The sequence below is a fragment of the Schistocerca gregaria genome, chromosome 4, assembly GCF_023897955.1.
Source record: "Schistocerca gregaria isolate iqSchGreg1 chromosome 4, iqSchGreg1.2, whole genome shotgun sequence".
Taxonomy (NCBI): Eukaryota; Metazoa; Arthropoda; class Insecta; order Orthoptera; family Acrididae; genus Schistocerca; species Schistocerca gregaria.
The window spans coordinates 23403973-23414124 of NC_064923.1; the positions used below are offsets into that span (position 1 = coordinate 23403973).

Below are 10152 nucleotides of genomic sequence, written 5' to 3' on the forward strand. Positions count from 1 at the left end.
GAATGTTATCATGTTGTGGTCGCTGGTAGTAATTTGATTCCAAACAGTCCAATCCGATATTTTTGTAGCCAAGTTTGGCGTTACCAGGGTAACATCAATGTTCGTACCATGTCCTCCCCCACCTGTGTAGGTGGGCGTATTTCTCTGTTTGTTAGCGACCACTAGTTGTAACGACATGATTGTGTAGACAGCTTTTTCTCCCCTTTCGTCCTGAGTACCACTGAACCATAGGGGGGATTTTGCATTGATGTCCGCGGTCACAAGAATTTTTTGACCCCGCAACGCCGTGGCTATCTGGACATGCTTTTCTAGGAATTCATCAATTTGTCTCCCGTACTGGAAGTACATGCTCACCACGTATAGTAATCCCGTGGGTGAATGAAGCTCCACGAGGGTGGCAGTGGTCGTCTGAGAATTGTGATAGAATTGTGGCTCTCCGTGCCTTGTTTATGATGTGACCTCAGCTCTAGGTTCTGCTCCACTGGAAATTAGTTGCCAATTAACTGCGGTGAATGGGATCCGTCCAGCCCGGGAGTATGGCTCCTGCATACAGAGTACATCAAAACTCATCTCCTCCACCACTTTCTGGAGTTGCTGCAAGACCAGTTTACTAATATGAGTGTTTATCTGTCCCACTCTTAATTGGCTTACGTGGAAAGTATGTATGTACGTGAGATTCCGGCCAGTTCTTGCGCCAGTCGTGTGCTATTCTGCCGCTAGTGATGACACATTGGTTATATAATTCATTAAGGTCGAACTTTTCGTTTCGCCTTTCAAACACTTTCTTAACCAGGTCTCGCAGGGCCCCGAAGTCTGTGGGGAGATTCATTGTCTTAAGCTGTATTCTGTCTACAGCCTCCATCACTGGGAAGGTGATGTCTCTGCCATATTCATGGCCAACACGCACCACATGCCTTAGGGCTGTTGTGAGGTTGGCCGGCTCTTCAAGCCTAGACAGCTGTAAGGCGTGCTCCAGGTTGGGGTAGATCCTAGCAGGATCTGTTCCTATCCTCGTTCAGTGGGTACACTTGTGCTGATTATTATGTTTACTTGAACTTGCTTTTTTGTTTCTTCTGTCCCTACCACAGGATGCCCGAGTGGTCGTACTTGTTCTTTGATCGTCCTTTGTCCCTGAGTCAGAGGGGAGGGTGCTTCACTCAGATCACAAGGATATGTTTGAGTGCAAACATCTTTCATTGTAATCATGTGTTGTTGTGGCCTGGTGATCTTCTGAATAAATTCTTTGAATTTATTGGCCCTTATTGCATTCCCTCAGCCTCTTGCTAGGAGACTTTCTTTTGGGCTTCCTGTTCCCATTCAGGGACTCAGCCATAATCAATTCTTGCTATGAGTCTCTGCTCAAGCATCCTGTAGGTAGGGCAGTTTCTGCCAGTTGTGTTGCATGTCTTTTTACCTCTCTTTATGCATGGTATGCAAGTTGCAGCTTTGCTGCAGTTCTTCCTCGTATGGTCTTCTGCTCCACACCTGGAGCAGGCCGGCTTCCTCTCACAATGCTTGTGTACGTGATCTAAGTCTCCACAGTTGTGGCATCTGGGAACTACTAGGTAATCTCGCACGTTTATTGCGTGGAAACCTATGTAGACTCTCCCCATTGTAGTGATTTTGCGCCACATCTTTCCGGAGACCTCGGCAACGTGATGTACAACGTCACGTTCCCGGGGCCCTGTTCTGAAGCGTAATTTCAACTCGTTTTTAAAAGTTTCCCACTCCATATCATCAAAGTTCTGATTGTATAGTGTTTCGTATATGACTGTTTCTGTCAATGCAAGCGGCATGTCATAAAGGATCACCAGCGGGTTCCGCTTTTTTGGTGGTTCACATTTCATTATTGTGTTTAGCTTGGTAGTATTCAGAATTTTGTCTCTGTCTTCCTCAGTTGCTACGTCCACTACTACTACATTTTTGGTTGCCTTTACTTTATTGATTTTGATTTTGTCTTTAGCAGGGTCTATGGTTGTGGTATATAATTCTTGCACTTTCTTGACTGTCTGACCGGGAAGAGGTCTTAAGAAGACCGCCGTGTCCGGCCTTTTGGATACTTTGGCAATTGCTTCTTTGGTTGTTTGAGGTTTTGTGACTGCTTGTGCAGCCACTGCAGCACAGGTTTTAGTTGGTTGTTGTCTAAGTCTGTTATTCTCTTTTCTAATTCCTCGAGTCGCCCGTCGAGCTTTGCACTTGCAATGGCCCAGGCGGCGAGCTCGTTTTTGATAGCCAGGACTGCAGCCAGGCTTATTTTATCATTCTTGACACTAGAGTCCCAGATCTGGTTAATTTTCGTGTGTCTTTCTAAAGTGTTAAGCTCTTTTTGTTCCCCTTCCTCCTGTGAGGTGGGAACAGTCGCTGTCAACGCCTTCGAGAACGCACTAGAATCAGCCATATTGATAGATGAGTGAAGAAAAAGATGGGAGCCTGTTTCTTGCCCCGGACCGGCTCCTCTGGCACGGGGGGGGGGGGGGGGGGCGGGTGGGGGGGACTTCTGCAGCTCACCCACCGACCTCGCCCCTAGGTCAAGGGCACTGCAGAGCTCCTGGGTTCAGCGCGCCGTCGCCAGCGCACTGGTCCCCGTCGTAGGCCTCGTCGTCGACGCATCTCGGCAAGTGCACCCCGCACTCCGGAGAGGCTGATGCACCCCTCGCCCTTCGCCACCTACTTGCCCGAGTTTCCACCTGAAAGCCGAGGACCCACTCCTACTCAGGTGGTGGGTCGGTCCCCCAGTGGTTCAGCGGTCTGGGCCCATATAACCTAACCCAGGCGATGTAACCACCTCGTGGGTTTGGCAGAACACGCCCCAGTTACCCAGGGGCGCGGCGAAGCACCCTTGCCGATACGCGCCGTGATCCCACGCCGACAAACGAGGTCGCCGGCATGCAGAGCACCAGCTGGTCTGTGCCCTGCGAACAGAAAGGGACTGTTGTTCGGTCCCTCGGCACAGCTCCCCCTGTGCCACGCAACCTTCGCTTTCGCATCGGGTTGGGTCGCAGCTCTCCCTTTTGTCGCAAGGCAGAATGCCGAGTTGGACATCTGGCACCACGGGAAGGCCGAAAGAGCCACTTGGGAAGGAGAGGCTATGAGAGACGCCTCACTTCCCGTGTTAGGACTGCCGCGACACGCCCGTCTGGAAGCGATACGCCCCACTGCGAGCCTCCGTGCCTTACGGAGCGCCGACAACGGGCAGGCCCGCGCCGAACGCGCCGTCAGGCGACAGACCTCACGCCAGTCTGGCGCAACTGATTTCCAAAATTCGTCTGCCTCCTGTGAGGATCGAAGTAACTACCCCTGGTTTACTAGACCAATGCTCTGCCACTGAGCCAAAGAGGCGCGGCCTAGCGGTAGTTTTGCGTACTTCGTCCTTACGGTCGTCTGGATCACCAGACTTCAGCTGACAACACTTCACATTACCGACTAATATTTGCAGCAATGGCGAACCATTACTGCTTGGCTACATATCTGACACGTAACCGATGTGCTCTCCAAACAACACCACTTGCATTTCAGAACATGTCTTTCACACATGTCTACAAAATCACCTTCACCTACAAATACAGTTTCCTGGCGACAGACGGAGACGTAGGCAAATTTTAAAGTTGCTATTTCCATTACATCACGTTAATCAGAAAAACGGTAATTTACATCTGCAGCGGAATTAAATGCCGTTCCGCCCAGCGTGGGGCTTGAACCCACGACCCTGAGATTAAGAGCCTCATGCTCTTCCTACTGTGCTAGCCGCGCTGCCTCGGTGAATACGTGCCGGTTAGCACTCACACAGTACTCGTTTGGGTTGATTGGTCCCATAGAAAACTCTCCATGTTGCCTAATGTTTTCCTAACGTCACACTTGTCACGTAGTTCACTTTTATTTTATAATCATTTCTGAGAGGTAAAAGAATTGCATGACGACCTGCAGAGCTAGTTTGGTCAAAATTAACACACATACTTGATGTGACCCATAAGCCGAACGAGTTACTTTCCGACGTTGTTTTAGATGGGCAAGTGCCAGTCAAAACTCTCGGCGACGGCACTCTGCCGAACATTTCGCTAGTTAACACCGGTCTTGTTGTGCATGTTACAAGCTCAAGAGCATCTCCAAGCAGAAAATGGTAAACAGCAACATTCACGCGGTTCCGTACTGCTCAAGTGCTACACTAAAACGGTATGTTTCTTTTTCAGAACTGGAAAAACATGACCATGACAGGATTCGAACCTGATATCTTCGGATCCGAAGTTCGACGCCTTCCCCACTAGGAAACACAGTCACTGATGACCAAGAATAACCAATACACGACTCATCTCGAAACGCTCACACCCCTGAGGAATTGTGTTTTCGTTCTACACAGCCGCTGCCCCTTGCTCTTTCCCACCCATTCGTTACATTCAACCTGTCACGAGACCGACCAAATATAGACTGGGAAACAAGAACACACACTTTTTGCATTCGCAATCGAAGGCAGGGCGTCCCTCGCCGCATTTGCTATGATGGCCATTTGCTACTTCTGCAGAAGCGGCGGCGGCGGCGGCGACGACGACGACGACGACTACGACGACGACGACGACGACGACGACGACAAGCTCTGAGATATGTGAGAAATACATCTATAAAATGTAATTCAGACTTCCTCGTTCACCTTATGGTGTACCGCTTTGGCAAATGCTTTATCTGCGCCATTTGCCTTTATCACATCTGAGAGTAATTCTTGATAAAACGCTTGTCGCTTATTGTTCGTCAAAACCAAGATACTGTTTGGTATACGGCCATGACGCGCAACTGATTTCCAAAATTCGTCTGCGTCCTGTGAGGATCGAAGTCACGACCCATGGTTTACTACTCCAGTGGTCTGCCACTGAGCCAAAGAGGCGCGGAATAGCGGTAGTTTTGCTTACTTCGTCCTTACGGTCGTCTGGATCACCAGAATTCAGCTGACAACACTTTATATTACCGACTAATATTTGCAGCTATGGCGACCCATTACTGCTTCGCTACACATCTGACACGTAATCGATGTGCTCTCCAAACAACACCACTTGCATTTCAGAACATGTCTTTCACACATGTCTACAAAATCACCTTCACCTTCAAAAACAGTTTCCTTGCGACTGACGGAGACGTAGGCAAAGTTTAAACTTGCTATTTCCATTACATCACGTTAATCAGAAAAACGGTAATTTACATCTGCAGCGGAACAAAATACAATTCCGCCCAGCGTGTGGCCCGGACCCACGACCCTGAGATAAAGAGATTCATGCTCTACCTACTGAGCTAACCGCGCTGCCTCGGTGAATACGGGCCGGTTAGCACGTCACACATTACTTGTTTGGGTTGATTGGTCCCATACAGAATCTCTCCATGTTGCCTAATGTTTTCCTAACGTCACACTCGTCACGTAGTTCACTTTTATTTCATAATCATTTCTGAGAGGTAAAAGAATTGCATGACAACCTGCAGAGCTAGTTTCGTCAAAATAAACACTCATACTTGATGTGACTCATAAGCCGAACGAGTTACTTTCCGACGTTGTTTTAGATGTGCAAAAGTGCAAGTCAAATCTCGCGGCGACGTCACTCTGCCGACCATTTCGCTTGTTAATACAGGTCTTGTTGTGCGTGTTTCAAGCTCAAGAGCATCTCCAAGCAGAAAATGGTCAACAGCAACATTCACACGGTTTGGTACTGCTCAAGTGCTACACTAAAACGGTATGTTTCATTTTCAGGTCTTGAAAAACACCACCGTGACAGGATTCGAACCTACAATCTTCGTATCCAAACTCCCACGCCTTATCCATTACGCCACATGGTCACTGACGACCAAGTATAACTAATATACGAGTCACCTCGAAACGCTCACATCCCTGAGGAATTGTGTTTTCGTTCTACACAGCCGCTGAACCTTGCACTTTCCCACCCATTCGTTACATTCAATCTCTTACGAGACCCACCAAATATAGAATGGGAAACAAGACCACACACTTTGTGCATTCACAATCGAAGGCAGGGCGTCCCTCGCCGCATTTGCTACGATGGCCATTTGCTACTTCTGCAGAAGCGGCGACGACAACGACGACGACGACGACCGCGAAAGGCTCTGAGATATGTGAGAAATACATCTATAAAATGTAATTCAGACTTCCTCGCCTAACCTTATGCCGTACCGCTTTGGCAAATGATTTATCTGCGCCATTCGTCTCTATCACGTCTGAGAGTAATTCTTAATAAAACGCCTGTCGCTAATTGTTCGTCATCCCAGATACTGTTTGGTATACGGGCACGACGCGCAACTGATTTCAAAAATTCGTCTGCATCCTGTGAGGATCAAAGTCACGACCCCTTTTTTACGAGACCAGTGCTCTGGCACTTTTTTTTTTTTTTTTTTTTTGAGGGCCTCCTTCCTCCCCTTCAGCCCCGCCTTGCGCTCGCCATAAATCGCCTTCGTCGGCGTCGGCTTCATCTGCCATGATTTCTGATTTACTTATTCTTCTGAACTATTCCAATTTCCAAACCGAAGATACTTCTAAACCTAATGCATAGTCCCGCAATGGTGACAAAGTAGACTATGTTTTTTTTTTGTGCGTGTGTTGTATTCCATTTTCAGAGATTTGTCCTGGGCCTTCACGGCTACCGTAGCGGCGAGAGGGCCCACGAAGTCCCCACCGTACTTCACCCCAGGCAACAATCCCCTACTTCTGGTCTCCAACACTCTTTTTGTTGTTTGTTGTTCTTTTTAGTGCTTTCGTTGTGTTGTTGGTTTTTTTATCAACTTTTATAATTGTTTATTTTTTATTATAATTTATTTATTTTTTTTTGTTTTTTTTTTTGAATAGAAAATGAAAAAAGGAACTCTGGTCCGCTAGTAAAACAGAAGAAAATAAAATAGTCCTTGTCGTAACACTGTTCAGTATACGTCACTGTGATATTTGAAGAAGAAAAGAAAAAAAAAGAAAAAAAAACAAAGCAATGTTGAATGAAGGAAAGAAAAAAAATACTTCTTTCATCGAAGAACGACTTCTAAAAAATTCGCATATCGTTTCCTGTAATGTCTCGTCTGTGAAAGTATGTGAAACTGTAATGCCAGGTAAAGACAGAACGCCGCCTCACTCTTGGGTTCTTGCGTCTGTAAATAATGAACATAATGACCCTTCAACCAATTGACAGAGTTCCGTTTGGTGTTCGGGTACGGCACTGAATCCGGATACAGGAAATCTTCAGGTTTAATACAAAGCTGGGAAGTCCTCATAATCGTAGCCAGTTTTCGGCGAATGCATGGCCAAACTGCTTGGACAGTGGTGCACAGAAAACGATGTTCATCAGTATCAGGCAAGTTGCACGTAAGGCACAAAGGTGAGTCAGCCAAATGTAGAGCATGAAGTCGTGAATTGGTACTTATTTTACGGTTCGCGACCCTGTACCAAGAGGCTTTCACTGACGTTGGTAAATCACGGCTATGTATGTTTTTCCATATCACTGGCCAGCGATGATTGGGGTATTTGTGTTCGATGTTGTTCCTGTTCTTGGTTGCCAGTAGTTTATTATAAACTAACTTCACCACGGAAAGCTCATTTTCTGGGAGAGTTGACCGTACGTAACTGAACTCAATGAAAAAGCTCTTAAAGTGAGTCAGCGCAGGCGGAATATGTTGAACAGAGACGGGAGGCTGCAGGCAGGCCGGCGCTATTTCGGTTAACAAGTGAGTCGTTAGACTGTTCGGTGACGACCTCCACCGTTTGTAGGTGGTGCATACGTACAAAGCTCGTGACTTGGAACGAACATCTGTTAAATTTAAGCCTCCATCGGTCGTGGAGAGAGTGAGCGTATCGTACTTGACTTTAAAAATGTGTCCACGTGTGACAAAATGGCCTAGAGCGGACATCATACGCTTCGCTGTCTCCTGTGGCATGGGCAGTACTTGTGCAACGTAGTTAATCTTTGAGGTGAGGTAGACATTAGCGAAGGTGACTTTCTGCAGTTCATCAAGGCTCCTTAGGTAGTGGGTCTGCATGCAAGCACGCATACTTGCCAGGAGATTCCTATAGTTCACCGCAATTGTGTGCTGTATGTTGCTCCTGTACTCAATACCAAGGCATTTCATTTTAGAAAGTAGTTGCAACTGATCGTGATGGTGCAGCGAGATGCCGCGTCCTATGTTCATAATGCCAGATTTCCAGGCATTCAACTTCGCACCCGCAACAAGTTTGTAGTTTTTGACGATCTGAAGGGCTTCCTCGACTTCACCTTCGTCCATGACCAAAAATCCGACGTCATCCGCATATGCAGTACAAACAATCTTAATGCCGTGGATAGTTAATCCTTGTAGACGCTGTGTCAAGGTGACAAGCAAAGGCTCAATGGCAATGGCAAACAAGGCCATTGACATAGGGCATCCCTGTCGCACTGAATTAGTAATATTAATCGATGCGCTCAGCTAGCCATTCACCATGAGTCGAGTTACTCCTTTACGAAGGAGCTCATGTATAAGATTGATAAAACGTAGTGGAAATCCCATGGTATGCATCGTCCGGATGAGAAACTGATGGTTTACTCTGTCGAATGCCTTTGAAAAGTCAAGCGCACACCGTATCTTGCACGCATCTGCAACGGCTATGACGTCCCTGTATTGAGACAAATTTTGGAAGATCGTCCTACCGACACCTACACTGGTCTGGTACTGACCAATGACAGTATTCATCAACATTTTCAAACTATTAGAAATAATACGTGCTAAAATTTTGTAGTCACTGTTCAGTAAAGTAAGCGGCTGAAAATCGTCAACAGAACTGCACATTGGGCGTTTAGGGATTAAAACCACGATGCCTTCCACGAGAGCCTGAGGAACATTAAAATCAGGCCGTAAAATTTCATTAAACATACTCAACAACTTGGGCTTTAATTTGTCGCAGAAAGTAAGATAAAATTCGGCAGTGAGACCGTCGGGTCTCGGCGATTTATTTTTCGGACTTCGTGATAGCGCAGAATCCAATTCGTCTTCATCAATTTCTCGCATGAGAGTTTCGACTTCAGCAGCACCCAAAGTCCTTTGCAAGTTATTGAGTAATTCATCGTGAGTTCCATCGTCGGTATGTGTCGTTGCCAGCAGATCTGCCAGGTGATTGTGAAGTGCGTTCCGTATGTCTTGTTGCCGCGTGAGCGCAACGCCTTCACTCAACTGAAGACGAGTTATTAATCTCCGCCGCCCCCTCTTATTTTCACGAATGACGTGAAACATGGATGTCATTTCGTCGTCTATCACATTCTGGGGCCTGGACCTTATTTGAAAGCCTTCTGCCTGCTGCCGCTGAAGTTTTAATAATTTTGCCTTAATTTTTTTAATCTGCATAAAATTTTCAGGTACAGTCACATCGGACTGGTAAAGCTCCCTGAGACAAGTAAAATAAAACTCAGACGTTTGCCGTTGCCACCAGGATTTGTCCCGAGCGTAGCGTTTAAACATTTTTGATAAAGTTGGTTTGGCATGTGTTATCCACCATTCAGTAACAGAGGCATACTGTGCAACCCGTCGTTCACATGCCTCCCATGTTTCGTTAAAGACACGGTGACAGTCAACATCGTTAAGGAGAGCATTGTTAAGTTTCCAGAAACCTCTGCCGCGAAATGTGCCTTGCTTGACCATGTTAACAGTACAAATATATGCGACATGATCGGAAAAAATTGTGGGCCAAACTTCGGATTGGAGGACTTGAGTCTTCATACACGCCGATACATAGATTCTGTCTAGCCGGCTTGCAGAGTGGTTCGTGACGTGAGTGAACCCAGGTGCCGCTCCGTGCGTATGCTCCCACGTGTCAATGAGGTTCATTTCTTGGACGATACGTTCTAGTTCTCCAGATTTGTTAAAATTAGGCGTCTGGTCTTTTGGACTTAAGACACAATTGAAGTCACCCGCAAAAATTATACGATCGTAGGTTCCCCTAAAAAGTGGGACTATGGCGCTTGTGAAGAACTCAGCCCTAGCACGCCTATTGCTACTGCCGGACGGGGCGTAAACATTGATTATGCGTGTCCGATGGAAAGTGACAGCGATCCCTCTATGATCAGGCAGCTTTTCTGCGTCGGTCGCTACAATCCCTTCTTTTAACAGAATCGCTGTCCCTAAATTCGCACCGCTCCCGGAATTGGAGAGAGTAGT

The 10152-nt window shown here is 46.9% G+C and overlaps 1 non-coding gene across 1 annotated transcript; it reads right to left on the reverse strand.

Annotated features, from left to right (window-relative positions):
- Nucleotides 1–3677: 3677 nt before the first annotated feature.
- On the reverse strand, nt 3678–3750 carry Trnak-cuu (transfer RNA lysine (anticodon CUU)). The gene has a single exon. It is a non-coding gene; the product is annotated as a tRNA-Lys (tRNA).
- Nucleotides 3751–10152: the final 6402 nt, after the last annotated feature.